The sequence below is a fragment of the Camelina sativa genome, chromosome 20, assembly GCF_030686135.1.
Source record: "Camelina sativa cultivar CO46 ecotype springtype chromosome 20, ASM3068613v1".
Taxonomy (NCBI): domain Eukaryota; kingdom Viridiplantae; phylum Streptophyta; class Magnoliopsida; order Brassicales; family Brassicaceae; genus Camelina; species Camelina sativa.
In genome coordinates, this window is record NC_141899.1 from 24,843,926 (window position 1) to 24,863,858 (window position 19,933).

Sequence of the window (19,933 nt, forward strand, 5' to 3'; positions counted from 1 at the left end):
ACGACCGACCTTTTTTATTTTTTAATAAATAATAAATAATATATATATATATAAATAAACTACAACTAGTGGTCTCATACCCACTAGCCATCTAACCACATTCACAATCAACAGCGGAATAACATAGATCAATATCCAATAATAAACCAATAATAACCAATAACAATCCGATATTATAGCAAAGGCAATATCCCAATACCAAACAACAAGAAACATGAAACCAGCAACCTACCAATGTTTCTAATGACTCAACTCTAGCAACCTACAATGTCAGACAACATCCAATCGAGTCCCTAGAACATCCTCCTCTTCATTGCCTTGATTCCACGATCACACTTTGCCTTTACCTGCACCACAAACACAAATTGAGATGCATGAGTATTTGATAAACACTCAGTGAGGCAATCCTCCCATCTACTGGGCTATACACACAAGCAACAATAATTCCAAAGTTCCAAAACAAGCAACAAACAAACACACAAACCAGGAAATCAAACATCGTCTCGCTGGAAGGGAGGTGTCGACCAACACCAGCCTAGTGTCGACCAACACTGGCTCAATGGTGTCGACCGACACTACCCCACAGTGTTGATCGATGCCCAATTTGCTGGTGTCGACCGACACCAAGTGGTGTCGATCGACACTCCCTCTGCAACTGCGATCCGCGCGAAGTCGGGAGTCGAATCTCGCTCCCAAATCTCCTCCAAAACGCCCAATACTCAATACCCAAGCCTTATACCTCCTTAGGAACATGTATCAACCAATCCCAGCAAGAAAAAAAACACACAAACAAACAACAACAAGCAAGAACAAGGGAATCAAAGGCTTAGATTAGCCATAGTCATGCACTCACCTTCTAAAATGAAAATGAACCGTTAACTATCAAATCCCTCCGGTTAAAAGCTATTCCTAGGAGTCACGAAGCTTCCCACAAAATTTCAGCACGATCAGATCTCAGATGAAACCGCAATTGATCCCGAAACTCCCGCTGGTCTCAAACCGCGACAGAGAAGAAACGCCCCACAAAACTGCCGATATCTCCTAGAATATTAACCCAAATTCACTTCTGTAAAAAGAAGAGTGTACGAAAATCTCTTAGCTACAATCCTACTAAAACTCAATACCTTTAAAAACGATTTGAGTATACAGATCCTCCTTCTCCCAAACCCTGACGATTCTGTTCCTTTTTGCTTTGAACACCAAAATCAAGTTTACTCTTCCTTCTCCTCTTTCTCTTTGTTTTCAGCGGCTAGGCAACAACAAAACACGACCTAGGTCATTCTCCCACTTAAATATCACGGTTTAATCGTTTTCTCTAAACCAAACCGGTCCAAATTGATTAAAAACTTAATTTGGTCGAATCAGAAAATCAGTGGTGTCGACCGACACCCCCTTGGTGTCTATCGACACCCTCACCCAAAACACTCAAATTGGTTTGCGGGTGTTACAATTCTCCCCCACCAAACTGGATTCGTCCTCGAATCTCGAACAACCATCAGCCAAGGACTCCCGTGCAACCGTCTCCACGGCCCGCACTCCTCCGACCGATCTACAGAAGGTCACCTCTAGGCGATAGACTCACGCTCCAGGCGTCATTTGCTCTTGACTTTTTGGACTTTCCTTTACTCGTAGGCCTAAACCTTGAGTTTTTATTGGCTCCTCATCAGGCCGAAGCCCGCATGCCATAATATATAAGGAAAAGTCCAAACTCGTCTCTCGGGTTGCCACCCTACAGCGCGCCCCCGGATCGTCATCCGAAGTCGATATACCAACCATACTCCCGAGCCACAAAGTCTCTGAATATGGCAGTACTAGAGAACCTAAGTCCCCCAAGAGTCGCGAGCAAACGATTCTGAACGCGTCTGAGTCCTATCCCTATCCAGGTTTCCTTCCCGTGGCTCGCGTAAAAACATCTCAATGTCCTACCAACCACATATTCCCTCACTGGAATACCTCATGACCACACAAGGATCATATACACGCCACAAGGGCCGCCACAAAGGCCAAACAAAATGTCCTAAAGAGGACCGCCACCAAGGCCAAACAAATGTCCTAAAGAGGACCGCCACCAAGACCAAACAAATGTCCTAAAGAGGACCGCCACCAAGGCACTCTGGCTAAACAGCCCGCCACAAAGGCCATCTGTCCCGAAGGACCGTCACAAAGACCATCTGTCCCGAAGGACCGTCACAAAGACACTCTGGCTAAACAGCCCGCCACGAAGGCCATCTGTCCCGAAGGACCGTCACAAAGACACTCTGGCAAAACAGCCCGCCACAAAGGCCAAACAAATGTCCTAAAAAGGACCGCCACCAAGGCCACACAAATGTCCTAAAGAGGACCGTCACAAAGACACTCTGGCTAGAAAGCCTGTCACAAAGACCACACATTGTCCAAAAAGACCGCCACACACGGGCACACTGACTCAAATGTCCGCCACTAAGGCCACACACAAGCCCCCCTTAAAGGCTCTCCACCGCTAAAATGGACAAATTCTAACTCCCATAAAACTTTCCATATTTAGCACTTTCCATTTTTGGAAACTTCTCCTTCAGGAAACTTTCCTTCACAACCCCGCCTCACGGAAACTTTGTACCCCAACACCACCTCATCTTGTTACTGAGTCGCACAACCAACCACCCCAAGCGACCGAGTAACAAGAGAGATGGGCTGGAATACTCCATTCCCGCTCCAGCCACGGATTACAGATGGGACCAGGCTAAACAAGCTCAAGTCGCGGCCTGCTTCTCATACCACTTCTTGAACCTTGCCTTCATCTTTGCCTCAGGCTCCCAAGTCTGCTCCTCAACACCATCACAGTCCCACAGGACTCTCATCAAAGGAATCTTCTTCTTCCGAAGTTCCTTGATCCTCCTCTCGAGAACCCTCACTGGTCTCGCCTCCACTGTCATGTTAGGCTGAAGATCCTCAGGAATCTTAGCCAACACCTGCTCACCCTCACGGAGACACTTCCGCAACATAGACACATGGAAAACCTTATGGAATGCACGCATCACCTCAGGTAACTCCAGTCTATACGCCACTGGTCCAACCCGCTCAATCACTCTGAATGGACCCATATACCTCAGACTCAACTTAGTCTCTGACAATGACCTGTTTGGACCCTGCAACATGGCCATCTTGAGGTACACTCTGTCTCCTACCTGAAACTCAAGATCTCTCCTCCTCCTGTCAGCATAACTCCTCTGCCTATCCTGAGCCTCCTTCATGTTCAGCTTGAGAACCCGAATCTTCTCTGAGGTCTCCTGAACAAAACTAGCGCTAAACATGCTCCTCTCCCCCACCTGAGTCCAGCATAATGCTGTACGACATGGCCTCCCATACAAAGCCTCATAAGGAGCCATCTTAATACTCGCCTGATAACTGTTGTTGTAAGCAAACTCTACCAGGTTCAGGTGATCTGCCCAATGGCCACCCCAATCCAACACACACATCCTCAGCAAATCTTCCAGCGTCTGGATTGTCCTCTCAGACTGTCCATCTGTCTGGGGATGATAAGTTGTACTCATATGCACCTTAGTGCCCATCTCTACCTGAAATGCCTTCCAGAACACCGAAGTGAACTTAGAATCTCTGTCAGACACAATGCTTGCTGGCACCCCATGCAATCTGACTATCTCCCTCACATACTTCTTAGCCAAGACCGCTGCTCCATCAGTCTTCTTAATGGCCAGAAAATGTGCTGACTTAGTCAACCGATCCACAATGACCCAAATAGCATCAAAAGTCTGTGACACTAGCAATCCTACCACAAAATCCATCGTAATCATATCCCACTTCCACTCTGGAATGGGTAGACTCTTTAGTAATCCGCTTGGAACCTGATGCTCAGCCTTCACCAGCTGACACACGTCGCACCTCGCGACCCAACTAGCTACAACTTTCTTCATCCCGACCTAATGATAGTACCTCTTGAGATAACGGTACATCTTAGGTTCTCCTGGATGAATAGAAAACATGCTCGCATGAGCCTCCCTCAAGATCTCCTATCTCAAATCCTCATCCTTGGGCACACAAATCCGACCGTGCACCAAGATAGTACCATTAGTTGAGACATGATACTCTGAATCAACATCCTTAGAGACATTCACCAGCCCCAAATCTTTCTCCTGAGCCAACCACACCCTGCCCAGAAGATCCGCTCTATAAGCCGCCTCCTAACCCAATGGTTCTCGAGAAAATCGCACACAAGCTCAACGCACTGATCTCCCCTACCAGAGACTTCATCTCCTGGTCCTGTAGTAATCTGCCAAACCAAGGAAACTCCTGATCTCAGTGACATTCTGTAGTCTAGGCCAATCCCTGATAATCTGAATCTTCTCTGGATCTACAGAAACTCACTATGCATAAACAATGTTACCGAGAGAACCCATCTCATGCTTCCAAAAACTACACTTGCTCAACTTAGCAAACAACTTCTGCTTCCGCAGCTTCTCCAGAACTGCCCTCAAATTCACTGCATGCTCCTCAGGACTCTTAGAAAATACCAGGATATCATTGGCGAAAATGATGACAGACACGTCCTGAAACTCCTGAAACACACTGTTCATCAATCTCATAAACGCTGTTGGCGCATTAGTCAACCCAAAAAGGCATCTCCATGAACTCATAATGCCCATACTTCGTCCTGAAAGCCGTCTTTCTCACATCTGCCTCATCTATCGGTATCTGATGATAACTCGACGCCAGACCTACGTTGGAGAACCAAGTAGCACCTCCCAGCTGATCCAACAACTCATCAATCCTGGGAAGAGGGTACTTGTTCTTGACAGTGACCCGGTTCGAACCCCATTAGTCAATGCACAAGCGGAAACTCCCATCCTTCTTCTTAATAAATAACACCAGTGCTCTCCACGGTGATACACTAGAACGTATAAATCCCTTGCTCCATAAATCCTCTAGTTGCTTCCTCAGCTCAACTAAACAAATACTCAAGTATGCCGACATCAACTCGCCGCCACCTAAATATCAACCCTCTTGTTCGTCCAAGAACCTCTTGTAACTTGCCACTTAGGGAAACTTCCCCAAGATAACTTATTCCAGAAATAGCTTTTCCACTTGGCAATTCTCCACAGTAAATCATCAATACGAGCGTAATAAAACAAACAAGTACCATACGCTCGCATATTCTGATTCACCGCGTCAAATGCTTTGCAGGCAGCTAGCTCAAACCACTTGACTTATTCCCTCCAACAAGATTACCAAAACCTTGAATCTAGCAACCCTGTCCATCTCCAATGAACTTCATCCAGTATTGTCGCAACGATTAGTTTATCCTGCCATGAAGGCTTCTCGTGAACTTATGTATCTGGCAAACATGCCTTTCCCGGCTCAAACCTGCTGTAACTCCCCTTCTCGGGACTCTAGCACCACCGGCCTCACAATCCTGGCGCACAGCCAAACATTCATAACCGCTCTAGTCATAAAACCCTGTCCCAAAGGTCAACACATCCAAAACCCGAGATTAAACCACCGTCAATCTCTCGAGGTCTACATTCAATCGTTATGTTTATACTCACGTCCTAGGAATTGCTTGCTCCCAACTCTTCCACTCTTAGGTTGCAACCTTTGAGTCATACCGATCTCACTCTCAGACCAGCGTCTTCGAGTTATACCGTCTCACTCTTGGACCACAATCCTCAAGATCTCGATATCAGGGGAACTACTCATCCCCTCAGGAGAACAACATCCCCTCTGCCACTCTCGGAGCCCTCAGCCCCTCGAGCTATCGGTATTCAGGGGATGACCATCCCCTCAGGAGCAACAATCCTTAACGACTATAAACATCTCTCGACACAACTACCTCCTGTGGTCCGAGTATAACATTGCAATGTTACACCTGCCCACTCAACTTATAATATCCAACTGGATTAACTACCAAGCAGAGAAATATCTGCTCCAACTGCATATGTCCACCTATCCGCCTCTCTAGGCCCGATACCTCTTGAGAAATAATCTCATATCGGTCGTCTACAACCGCTCCTTCCTCTTAACATAAGGTGGAAAGTCCTCAACATCCGCAGCCCTCGACTGCACCCCGCCACATGCGGCACAACTGGAGCCTACACTGGTACCCCTTTCGGTAACCGCTCCAACAGCACGCCAACAGATCCGCCAAGCGATCATCTCGACCCTGGGCTCCACCTGCTGCAACCCCACACCTGGGTTCCCAGCACCCCCGGCACGCTCACCGGCTAATCCTCTCTGGTCCCTCCTAATACGCTTGCGACCCTCTGACGTACCTCCTCGTGGAACTCTGGACCACACACTCACTGGCCTCGGGACCCGCCTGACAATGACCACGACCACGTCCCCATCCACGACCAACAACTCAAACACCTTAACCACTGATCTTCCAAGAACAGAGGCTAACAAGCAGAAAACAAATCAATACCACACAAAGAAACATAACAATAACTCACCGTGAAATCTCATTGAAGGCTTGAAGAGGATGTTCTAGGACTCCATGCCACACACAATTGACTAACTCACATAATCAATCAAAGCATGCAATCCAAAACATCACAACAGAAACCTAGCGAACCCAAACCTAGAACCGTAAGGGCTCTGATACCAAAATGAAACGACCGACCTTTTTTTTTTTTTTAATAAATAATAAATAATATATATATATATATAAACTACAACTAGTGGTCCCATACCCACTAGCTATCTAACCACATTCACAATCAACAGCGGAATAACATAGATCAATATCCAATAATAAACCAATAATAACCAATAACAATCCGATATTATAGCAAAGGCAATATCCCAATACCAAACAACAAGAAACATGAAACCAGCACCCTAGCAATGTTTCTAATGACTCAACTCTAGCAACCTAGCAATGTCAGACAACATCCAATCGAGTCCCTAGAACATCCTCCTCTTCATTGCCTTGATTCCACGATCACACTTTGCCTTTACCTGCACCACAAACACAAATTGAGATGCATGAGTATTTGATAAACACTCAGTGAGGCAATCCTCCCATCTACTGGGCTATACACACAAGCAACAATGATTCCAAAGTTCCAAAACAAGCAACAAACAAACACACAAACTAGAAAATCAAACATCGTCTCGCTGGAAGGGAGGTGTCGACCGACACCAGCCTAGTGTCGACCAACACTGGCTCAATGGTGTCGACCGACACTACCCCACAGTGTCGAAAGATGCCCAATTTGCTGGTGTCAACCGACACTCCCTCTGCAACTGCGATCCGCGCGAAGTCGGGAGTCGAATCTCGCTCCCAAATCTCCTCCAAAACGTCCAATACTCAATACCCAAGCCTTATACCTCCTTAGGAACCTGTATCAACCAATCCCAGCAAGAAAAAAAACACACAAACAAACAACAACAAGCAAGAACAAGGGAATCAAAGGCTTAGATTAGTCATGGTCATGCACTCACCTTCTAAAATGAAAATGAACCGTTAACTATCAAATCCCTCCGGTTAAAAGCTATTCCTAGGCGTCATGAAGCTTCCCACAAAATGTCAGCACGATCAGATCTCAGATGAAACCGCAATTGATCCCGAAACTCCCGCTGGTCTCAAACCGCGATAGAGAAGAAACGCCCCACGAAACTGCCGATATCTCCTAGAATATTAACCCAAATTCACTTCTGTAAAAAGGAGAGTGTACGAAAATCTCTTAGCTACAACTCTACCAAAACTCAATACCTTTCAAAACGATTTGAGTATACAGATCCTCCTTCTCCCAAACCCTGACGATTCTGTTCCTTTTTGCTTTGAACACCAAAATCAAGTTTACTCTTCCTTCTCCTCTTTCTCTTTGTTTTCAGCGGCTAGGCAACAACAAAACACGACATAGATCGTTCTCCCACTTAAATATCACGGTTTAATAGTTTTTCCTAAATCAAACCGGTCCAAATCGATTAAAAACTCAATCTGGTCGAACCAGAAAATCAGTGGTGTCGACCGACACCCCCTTGGTGTCTATCGACACCCTCACCCAAAACACTCAAATTGATTTGCGGGTGTTACAATAAATGACTGATTGCATTGAATAGAAGTTTTTAACTTTTTGGGTAAGGTGTACTACAATGGATCAGATTGTTGCATGGATCAAAATTGCAACGTAAACAACAAAACACCAAAAACTAAAAATCAACATTATATAAAAACAACACAACAAACCAAAAAAAGAAAATTAAATAACAAAGAAGAGAAACAAATAAAAAGAATCCCGCTCAACACGAATCATGGTGGCCATTGATGCAAACCCGTGACGACCTTATCGAATCCTGCACAATCATCATTTGGATCGCTTCTGCTCTTCACGCAGCAGTCAATTTTGGACAGTATCCTTACGCTGGGTTTCTCCCTAACCGTCCTACGGTCAGCCGCCGGTTTATGCATGAGCCAGGTACCGTTGAGTATGCTGAGCTGGCAGAAGACATTGACGTAGCATTCTTGAAGACGATCACGCCGTAGTTACAGACTCTTCTTGGGATCTCCATCATAGAGACCTTGTCTATGCACTCAACGGACGAGGTCTACTTAGGGCAGAGGGAATCACCGAATTGGACGGCTGATGATGAGGCTTTAGAGGCGTTTAGACGGTTTGAGAAAGAACTGGAGCTGATAGAGAACAATATCATAAGGAGAAACAATGACAAGAGATTCAAGAACAGGATCGGACCGGTTAACATACCGTATACTCTGTTATACCCGAATACTACATATTACACAAGAGAAGGTGGGCTTACTGGGAAAGGGATCCCTAACAGTGTCTCAATCTAGAGTTACTCCTCCTGATTATTTAACTTAATATTTTCTTTTCTTTTGGGTTTTTGCTTGCTATTATGAACTCTTTTACATTACTATCCATTGTTCATATGATTCACATGGTCGCTCAAAGTGAGTATATTTTTCCCCTTTGGTTTTATTTACTTTCCACCACTGTTTATATAACTATTTAGTCTATTTCGTCTCTCCGACAATATGGATTTTGATCTCCACAGAGTTTGTGTGCTAAGTAGTGTATAAAAAATCGTAAAAATGTATATCAAAATTATAGGGGATAACAATATGTTCCACTACAATGATTTATTATACTATAAATTGGGGGAGTACACTTTAAGGGTAAACAAAAAAACAAAAATCATATATATCATATATCATATTGCCAAACATATCTATTAAAAAAAACAATAATATATCTACAAAATCAATTTCTCATTTCATTTTAAATTAAAAGATTTAAATATTTAGTTAAAAATAAAATATCTCAACTTCAATATCCATTTCTTAAAACAATAATATTGGAAAGAATATTAATGACTCAACTAAATTAAAAAATTGTTGATACGAAATTTTTGCCGTAAAATTCGGTGAAAATCTAAAATAGAAAACAATATCAAACTTCACATTTATTATCAACGATTAAAATATATTTTAGACTAAATAATGTTTGGTTTTGGAAGAGTTTCAATCAAATATTATAGTAGAATATTTCAAACAAATTAAAAGGATTTTTTCCACAATCAATGTTTTACCATTTATAAAGATTGTGTTTGATTGCGATGATAGAATTTCTCTAATAACAAACAAATATCAAATATTCAAATCTTATAAATATTTTTAAATTATTAAGATCATATATTTCAGACTAAATATTTCTCAATCTTAAAAAGATGTATGTATCATGTTTTATTTTATCTTTTTTTTTACGGCAAAAAAGATGTGTCATTTAAAACTCCACAATCAAGATATTCTAGATTCTTTCTTATCTAATCTAAAAAAACTGAAGTAACAGACTTCAAGCACTATAAATAATCCACCATATACCACTATGCCCAATATGATACCATCATCGTTGTTTACCTTTTTTTTCTTAGTTGTGTATCACTTTTTTGTAATTAATATTTTTTTTTAGTGTGTGTTATGTTAACATTTCTTTCATCCTTTCGTTTATAATTACTTATTCTTTGTTAAATCATCTCAAGAGCTGCTCGGATTTCACAAAAATCGGTCAGGCATATTATGCTACCATCACCAGACCTTACAAAGGCAGCCCAAAATCATCGAGTTTACAAAAATATCAACCTAAGATCACTAGCAATGCATCCACTAGCAGCAATAAGAAAGTAGTAAGATCTAATGGAAAAATGCATTGCAAGTGGAAATGTGGAGGTACACTACATCAAAGGAATCAAAGCAAAGGGTGATCAATGCTGGAAAAATAACAAGAAGTCCTTACACAAAATCAGTGTGCAAAAACTACAATGCTACTTCACTACATTGAGAGAAGTTCAACCAACCATCATCTGTAGCCTCATTGACATGGAAAATAGATGCCCTCATTGCTACTGTAACACCCGCGAACCGGAATCCCAGTTTAGTGTGTGCATCGATCGATGCAGTAGTAGCATCGGTCGATGCTGGTTCAATTCTCTGCGTTTTGACTTAAGTCAAACGCTGCGTTTTGGTCAGAAGAGAAAGGGAAAACCCTTAGGGTCGTGGCTTTTGTCTCATTAGACGTGTGTGGCCGTTTTTGAGAGAAAAGAGAAGGGAGAAAGAGTTATTGAGGGTTCTTGGTGATTTCTTGAGATTTGAGGCGTTTCTTGGTGAGATCTGTAGCTGGGATCGTTGTAGGAGCTTCCTAGAGGCTTGTTCTTGTTTGTTTGAGGCTTAGTTCTTCTGTGTCAAAGGTAAGTGCATGACCATGGCTTATCTAAGCTAGAGGATTCTTTAATCTGCTTGTTGTGTGATGTTAGGCTTGTTAGATCGTTGCTAGGGACGTTAGGAAGCTTTCTTGTGGCTTGGGATCGAGTTTTCTGGTTGTAGGAACGAAGATCCGGCGAGAAGCTTCGGGGAAATCACGGTGCTCGACGTTGCGTTGATCGATGCATATCTTGCATCGGTCGATGCAAGTGCGAGGACGGCGTGTAAAACTCTAGGGTTTTCGTGTTACGTCGAGCATGCGTCGGTCGATGCAGACTGGGTATCGGTTGATGCAAGTTACACTTGCATCGGTCGATGCAGCTTCTGTGTCGATCGATGCTTCCCCATTTGGCATCGGTCGATGCATGTGTGGCGTCGGTCGATGCTAAGTCCTGGTTTGTTATTCGTTGTTGTTGATTGTTGTGTGATGATTATTGATACTCTATTGCTTGTGTGTATAGCCCAGTAGATGGGAGGATTGCCTTACTGAGTGTTTATAAAATACTCATGCATTGCAATATGTGTTTGTGGTGCAGGTAAAGGCAAAGTGTGATCGTGGAATCCAGGCAATGAAGAGGAGGATGTTCTAGGGACTCGGTTTGATATTGTCTGGCATTGCTAGGTTGCTAGAGTTGGGTCATTAGAACATTGTTAGGTTGATGGTTCTTTGATTCTTGATGTTTGGATATTGTTTATGTTGGAGTTATGGTTATATTTTATTATTGGATTATTATTGGATATTGGATGGTTATTTTCCGCTGTTGAATGTGTTGTGGTTAGGTGGCTAGTGGGTATGGGACCACTAGTTGTAGTTTATTTTACTATATTATATTTATCATTTATTTATTAAAAAAAAAAGGTCGGTCGTTTCATTTTGGTATCAGAGCCTTTACGGTTCTAGGTTCGGGTTCACTAGTTTTCTATTGTAGATGTTTGGGATTTGCATGCTTGATTGATTATGTGAGTTAGTCAATTGTGTGTGACATGAAGTCCTAGAACATCCTCTTCGAGCCGAGTGTGTGATTCCACGGTGAGCTTATGTTTCTGTGTTATAATAGAAATTGTTTGCTTACCCTTATGTTCATGGTAGTGCAGATGGTTAGAGAGGATGCTGTGGCTGGTCGAGGTCGTGGACGCGGACGTGGTCGCGGACGTGGTCGTGGTAGGGGCAGAGCCCCAGTGGTTAGTGAGACCGAGGACCAGAGTGTGACAGCTGAAGGTGTTGGCGAGTCGCAGGGTGTTCCGGGGGATTCCGTGAGTGTGGCAGGAGGGGGCGGTGTTGATGCTCCAGTGGCCGGTGATGCTAGGGTCCTGGGTGTGGGGGTCCCAGCGGGTGGAGTCCCTGGTGTTGATGTTGCGGCTTTGCTAGCACAGTTGTTAGAGCGGTTACCACCAGTGGTACCGGCTCAGGCTCGGGTAGTGCCACCAGTGGTGGCGGAGGAGCGGCAGCCAGTGGCTGCGGATGTGGGGGTCCATGCTCGTTATCTCAGCATGTTGACAGAGATGGGTCGGTTGCGTACTTAGCAGTTTTCGGGAGGTGTAGATCCTACTGCTGCGGATGCGTGGAGGACGAGGGTGGAACGTAACTTCCATACTCTGAGATGTCCTGAGGAGTTCTGGGTGGACATAGGGGTCTACTTTTTGAGTGGTGATGCTGAGTTGTGGTGGAGATCTGTGGCTGCTAGGAGGGTGCAGCGGGAGATGACTTGGGCTGACTTCATTTTGGAGTTCAACCGAAAGTATTTTCCTAGGGAGGCATTGGATCGTTTGGAGGTGCAGTTCCTTCAGTTGTCTCAGGGGACACGGTTAGTGCGGGAGCTGGACTTGGAGTTCAGTCGACTTCTTTGTTATGAAGGTCGGGCTATGGAGTCTGAGGAGGCTCAGGTCAGGAGGTTTATGAGGGCTCTACGGGATGATTTGAGAGTTCACTGTAGAGGGAGGTATTATGCTACGCGTGCAGAGCTGGTTGAGACTGCAGCAGAGATTGAGGAGGATATCCGGGCACAGTCAGTGGCGGTAGCTCCAGCAGTTCAGCCTAGTAAGGCTCAGCAGCAGGATGGTTCTAGCAGGGGCGGTAGGCATGCTCAGGGAACCAAGAGGAAGTGGGAGGCTACGCAGAAGCCGAGTGGTGCGGGTTGCTTCGGTTGTGGGAGCAGGGATCACAGGGTTGCCAGTTGTCCCAAGAGGAGTGTTCCGTCAACAGGACCCCGGGTATGTTATCATTGTAGGGAGACAGGGCACATCAGGCCTTTTTGTCCCAAGTTGCAGCCGGTAGCAGTGGCAGCGTTGCAGTAGGTGCAGCCTGGAGGTCAGCAGGTGGCACGGATTGAGCAGGCGCCACGGGTTTACACGACAGCTGAGACTGGTGGAACCAGTGCCGGGGCGATCACAGGTATATTTTCTGGTACTTTAACTTTGTGAATTTTAGTAGGTTCAGTTTGTATATGTTTCCTGTGATTAAGTGTTAGGTTCTCAACACATGAGGTTTGTGTAGGGACCTTGTTGGTGGGCGGGTTTAAGTCCCACGTTATGTTTGATTATGGAGCTTCTCATAGCTTCATTACTCCGGAGTGTGCAGAGTGTGCGGGGATCAGCGGGGATTCTGGAGAGCGTGCAGGAGTTGTCAGGGTTGCGAGAGGTGAGTTCCTGAGAGTGATTGGACGGGCTAGAGGAATTGATATTCAGATCGCAGGAGAGTCATGGCCAGCAGATTTGCTTATCAGTCCAGTGAAGCTGTATGATGTTATTCTCGGGATGGATTGGTTGCATCGGCATAGGGTGCATTTGGATTGCCACCGGGGTAGAGTGGAGTTTGAGCGTGTAGGAGGGAAGTTGGTTTTTCAGGGTATTAGACCGACTTCGGGGTGTCTCGTGATCTCAGCCATTCAGGCTGGGAAGATGATCGAGAAGGGCCGTGAGGCTTATTTGGTTACTATATCTATGCCAGAGTCAGTGGGGAAGTCTACGGTTAGCAGTATTCCAGTAGTGAAAGAGTTTGAGGATGTGTTTCAGTCTTTGCAGGGATTACCACCATCTCGGTTGGATCATTTTACCATTGAACTGGAACCGGGGACGACACCGTTATCCAAGGCGCCTTACAGAATGGCTCCAGCAGAGATGGTAGAGCTGAAGAAGCAACTAGAGGATTTGTTGAGTAAGGGATTCATCCGTCCTAGTGTATCACCGTGGGGAGCGCCGGTGTTGTTCGTGAAGAAGAAGGATGGGAGTTTCAGGTTGTGTATTAATTATCGGGGTTTGAACCGGGTCACTGTGAAGAACAAGTATCCTCTTCCTAGGATCGATGAGTTGTTGGATCAGTTGAGGGGTGCTACTTGGTTCTCTAAGGTAGACCTGGCGTCGGGTTATCATCAGATACCGATAGATGAGGCAGATGTGAGGAAGACTGCTTTCAGGACGAGGTATGGGCACTATGAATTCGTAGTGATGCCTTTCGGATTGACAAACGCGCCAGCAGCGTTTATGAGATTGATGAACAGTGTGTTTCAGGAGTTTCTGGATGTATCTGTCATCATTTTCATCGACGATATTCTGGTTTATTCTAAGAGTCCTGAAGAGCATGCAGTGCATTTGAGGGCAGTTATGGAGAAGCTGCAGGAGCAGAAGTTGTTTGCCAAGTTAAGCAAGTGTAGTTTTTGGCAGCGTGAGATGGGCTTTCTGGGTCACATTGTTTCTGCAGAGGGGGTTTCTGTAGATCCAGAGAAGATTCAGGCTATCACAGATTGGCCTAGACTGCAGAATACCACAGAGATCAGAAGTTTTCTTGGTTTGGCAGGCTACTACAGGAGATTTGTGCAGGGGTTTGCAAGCAGAATACGTCCTATGACTAAGTTGACAGGGAAGGATGTTCCTTTTGTCTGGTCAGAAGAGTGTGAGGAAGGCTTTGCAAGCCTGAAAGAGATGTTGACTACTGCGCCAGTGTTGGCTTTGCCTGAGCAGGGAGAACCCTATGTGGTTTATACAGATGCATCTAGAGTTGGTTTGGAGTGTGTTCTGATGCAGTATGGGAAGGTGATTGCCTATGCTTCGCGGCAGTTGCGGGTGCATGAAGGCAACTATCCTACTCATGACTTGGAGATGGGTGCTGTAGTTTTTGCCCTGAAGATTTGGAGATCTTATCTTTATGGTGCAAAGGTACAGGTGTTTACAGATCATAAGAGCCTGAAGTATATATTCACTCTGCCTGAGCTGAATTTGAGACAGAGGCGGTGGATGGAGCTTGTGGCAGATTATTATTTGGAGATAGCCTATCATCCTGGTAAGGCTAACACGGTTGCAGATGCTCTTTGTCAGAAGAGGGTAGCTTCGGCTCAGAAGCAGGAGTTGGAGTCTCTGGTAGGGGAGATTAGTGCTTTGAGCTTATGTGCTGTTTCACATGAACCGTTGGGTTTGGAAGCAGTAGATAGAGCAGATCTTCTGAGTAGAGTGCGGTTGGCTCAGGAGAAGGATTTGGGGCTGGTGAATGCCTCTAAAGATGTGGGTTCAGAGTATCAGGTCTCAGATAATGGTACTATCTTGGTGCATGGTCGGGTTTGTGTGCCCAAGGATGAGGAGTTGAGACAGGAGATTCTGAGAGAGGCTCATGTGAGCAAGTTGTCTATTCATCCAGGAGCGACTAAGATGTATCGTGATCTCAAGAGGTACTATCATTGGGTCGGGATGAAGAAGGATGTAGCTAATTGGGTTTCGAGGTGTGATGTGTGTCAGCTAGTGAAGGCTGAGCATCAGGTTCCTGGCGGGTTACTGAAGAGTTTACCCATTCCTGAGTGGAAATGGGATATGATCACCATGGATTTCGTGGTAGGATTGCCAGTGTCACGGACCTTTGATGCTATTTGGGTCATTGTGGACCGGTTGACTAAGTCAGCACATTTTCTGGCCATTAAGAAGACTGATGGAGCAGCGGTCTTGGCTAAGAAGTATGTGAGAGAGATAGTCAGATTGCATGGGGTGCTAGCGAGCATTGTGTCTGACAGAGATTCTAAGTTCACTTCAGTGTTCTGGAAGGCATTTCAAACAGAGATGGGCACTAAGGGGCATATGAGTACAGCTTATCACCCCCAGACAGATGGACAGTCTGAGAGGACGATCCAGACGCTGGAGGATTTGCTGAGGATGTGTGTGTTGGATTAGGGTGGCCATTGGGCAGATCACCTGAACCTGGTAGAGTTTGCTTACAACAACAGTTATCAGGGGAATATTAAGATGGCTCCTTATGAGGCTTTGTATGGGAGGCCATGTCGTACACCATTATGCTGGACTCAGGTGGGGGAGAGGAGCATGTTTGGTGCTAGTTTTGTTCAGGAGACCTCAGAGAAGATTCGGGTTCTCAAGCTGAACATGAAAGAGGCTCAGGATAGGCAGAGGAGTTATGCTGATAGGAGGAGGAGAGATCTTGAGTTTCAGGTAGGAGACAGAGTGTACCTCAAGATGGCCATGTTGCGGGGTCCGAACAGGTCATTGTCAGAGACTAAGTTGAGTCCGAGGTATATGGGTCCATTCAGAGTGATTGAGCGGGTTGGACCAGTGGCGTATAGACTGGAGTTACCTGAGGTGATGCGTGCATTCCATAAGGTTTTCCATGTGTCTATGTTGCGGAAGTGTCTCCGTGAGGGTGAGCAGGTGTTGGCTAAGATTCCTGAGGATCTTCAACCTAACATGACAGTGGAGGCGAGACCAGTGAGGGTTCTCGAGAGGAGGATCAAGGAACATTGGAAGAAGATGATTCCTTTGATGAGAGTCCTGTGGGACTGTGATGGTGTTGAGGAGCAGACTTGGGAGCCTGAGGCAAAGATGAAGGCAAGGTTCAAGAAGTGGTATGAGGAGCAAGCCGCGACTTGAGCTTGTTTAGCCTGGTCCCATCTGTAATCCGTGGCTGGAGCGGGAATGGAGTATTCCAGCCCATCTCTCTTGTTACTCGGTCGCTTGGGGTGGTTGGTTGTGCGACTCAGTAACAAGATGAGGTGGTGTTGGGGTACAAAGTTTCCGTGAGGCGGGGTTGTGAAGGAAAGTTCCTGGAGGAGAAGTTTCCAAAAGTGGAAAGTTTCCAAAAATGGAAAGTGCTAAATATGGAAAGTTTTATGGGAGTTAGAATTTGTCCATTTTAGCGGTGGAGAGCCTTAAAGGGGGCTTGTGTGTGGCCTTAGTGGCGGACTTTCGAGTCAGAGTGCCTGTGTATGGCAGTCTTGTTAGACATTGTGTGGCCTTTGTGGCGGGCTTTTAGCCAATTGTGTGGCCTTTGTGGAGGGCTTTTAGCCATTTGTTGGCCTTTGTGGCGGGCTGTTTAGCCAGAGTGTCTTTGTGACGGTCCTTCGGGGCAGATGGTCTTTGTGACGGTCCTTCGGGATAGATGGTCTTTGTGACGGTCTTTCGGGACAGATGGTCTTTGTGACGGTCCTTCGGGGCAGATGGTCTTTGTGACGGTCCTTCGGGACAGATGGTCTTTGTGACGGTCCTTCGGGGCAGATGGTCTTTGTGACGGTCCTTTGGGGCAGATGGTCTTTGTGACGGTCCTTCAGGACAGATGGTCTTTGTGACGGTCCTTTGGGACGAGTGGCCTTGGTGGCGGTCCTTTTTAGGACATTTTTTTGGCCTTGGTGGCGGTCCTCGTGAGGATATTTTGTTGGCCTTTGTGGCGGCCCTTGTGGCGTGTATATGATTCTTGTGTGGTCATGGGGTATCCCGGTGAGGGGATATGTGGTTGGTAGGACATTGAGATGTTTTTACGCGAGCCACGGGAAGGAAACCTGGATAGGGATAGGACTCAGACGTGTTCAGAATTGTTTGCTCGCGACTCTTGGGAGAACTTAGGTTCTCCTAGTACTGCTATATTTAGAGACTTTGTGGCTCGGGAGTATGGTTGGTATATCGACTTCGGATGACGATCCGGGGACGCGCTGTAGGGTGGCAACCCGAGAGACGAGTTTGGACTTCTCCTTATATATATTATGGCATGCGGATCTTGGCCCGATGAGGAGCCAATAAAAACTCATGCTTTAGGCCTATGAGTAAAGGAAAGTTCAAAAGTCGAGAGAAAATGACGCCTGGAGCGTGAGTCTATCGCCTAGAGGTGACCTTCTGTAGATCAGTCGGAGGAGTGCGGGCCGTGGAGACGGTTGCACGGGAGTCCTTGGTTGATGGTTGTTCGGGATTCGAGGACGAATCCAGTTTGGTGGGGGAGAATTGTAACACCCGCGAACCGGAATCCCGGTTTAGGGTGTGCATCGATCGATGCAGTAGTAGCATCGGTCGATGCTGGTTCAATTCTCTGCGTTTTGACTTAAGTCAAACGCTGCGTTTTGGTCAGAAAAGAAAGGGAAAACCCTTAGGGTCGTGGCTTTTGTCTCATTAGACGTGTGTGGCCGTTTTTGAGAGAAAAGAGAAGGGAGAAAGAGTTATTGAGGGTTCTTGGTGATTTCTTGAGATTTGAGGCGTTTCTTGATGAGATCTGTAGCTGGGATCATTGTAGGAGCTTCCTAGAGGCTTGTTCTTGTTTGTTTGAGGCTTAGTTCTTCTGTGGCAAAGGTAAGTGCATGACCATGGCTTATCTAAACTAGAGGATTCTTTAATCTGCTTGTTGTGTGATGTTAGGCTTGTTAGATCGTTGCTAGGGACGTTAGGAAGCTTTCTTGTGGCTTAGGATCGAGTTTTGTGGTTGTAGGAATGAAGATCCGGCGAGTAGCTTCAGGGAAATCACGGTGCTCGACGTTGTGTCGATCGATGCATATCTTGCATCGGTCGATGCAAGTGCGAGGACGGCGCGTAAAACTCTAGGGTTTTCGTGTTACGTCAAGCATGCGTCGGTCGATGCAGACTGGGTATCGGTCGATGCAAGTTACACTTGCATCGGTCGATGCAGCTTCTGTGTCGACCGATGCTTCCCCATTTGGCATCGGTCGATGCATGTGTGGCGTCAGTCGATGCTAAGTCCTGGTTTGTTATTCGTTGTTGTTGATTGTTGTGTGATGGTGATACTCTATTGCTTGTGTGTATAGCCCAGTAGATGGGAGGATTGCCTTACTGAGTGTTTATAAAATACTCATGCATTGCAATATGTGTTTGTGGTGCAGGTAAAGGCAAAGTGTGATCGTGGAATCCAGGCAATGAAGAGGAGGATGTTCTAGGGACTCGGTTTGATGTTGTCTGGCATTGCTAGGTTGCTAGAATTGGGACATTAGAACATTGTTAGGTTGCTGGTTCTTTGATTCTTGATGTTTGGATATTGTTTATGTTGGAGTTATGGTTATATTTTATTATTGGATTATTATTGGATATTAGATGGTTATTTTCCGCTGTTGAATGTGTTGTGGTTAGGTGGCTAGTGGGTATGGGACCACTAGTTGTAGTTTATTTTACTATATTATATTTATTATTTATTTATTAAAAAAAAAAAAAAGGTCGGTCGTTTCAGCTACTACTACAAACAAATGGTCAAATTTGTCTTCTTCATTTAGCTAAACGATGGACAATATGGTTTATGAATGTTATCATCCTTTAATAATGACCTATATTTCCAATGTAAGAGTTCTTTACAAGTTTTTTTTATTCAAATGTTATGTCAGTGTGTCCAATCTCAAACAATTGAAAATACAACGAAATTGGAAACAACTTATTAAAAACAATAGCGCAGCATTCCAACATAAGTCAACAGATATTACGAACAACTATGAACACGAGGATAAAGATATTAACAAAATGGTGTTTATCTATAAGATATAAAATTGTTATGCACAAAGAACAACTTCAAAGAAAAATACAGTAAACAAAAGCAAGGTCGCAAAAGTACAAAAGGGAAGACCAATCAAAACAGGAGAATTAAGAAAAATAAAACATGATGAAGGTAACGAAACTAAAACAAAGTAAACCTAATTTGGCACCTGTTGACACATCTATCACCAAACTAAAAAAAAAAAAAGGTAAGAGATACAGACACTAACAAACCATAAAAGAGACGCTAAAAAAAGATTAGTAAATGAAATCGAGCAAAAGCCAAGGCTCCCTGTAGCAAAAAACAGCAGAACCAGTAGTATTTCAGAATCAATGCATACGCAAACAGAAATCCACAAAAAACGACAAAAAGAGCAAATCAGAGTAAATCCACAAAAAAACGACAAAAAGAGCAAATCAGAGTAAATTAAAAACCTTATAAAAAATTACTAACTTATAAACTTTGTAACACAATCACAAAAAAGACAAACGGAT

General features: G+C 44.9%; 1 pseudogene; it reads left to right on the forward strand.

The window, feature by feature from the left end:
* The first annotated feature begins 8,091 nt into the window (after positions 1-8,091).
* Positions 8,092-8,792, forward strand: LOC109131217 (linoleate 9S-lipoxygenase 5 pseudogene; annotated as a pseudogene).
* The last annotated feature ends 11,141 nt before the right edge of the window (positions 8,793-19,933 follow it).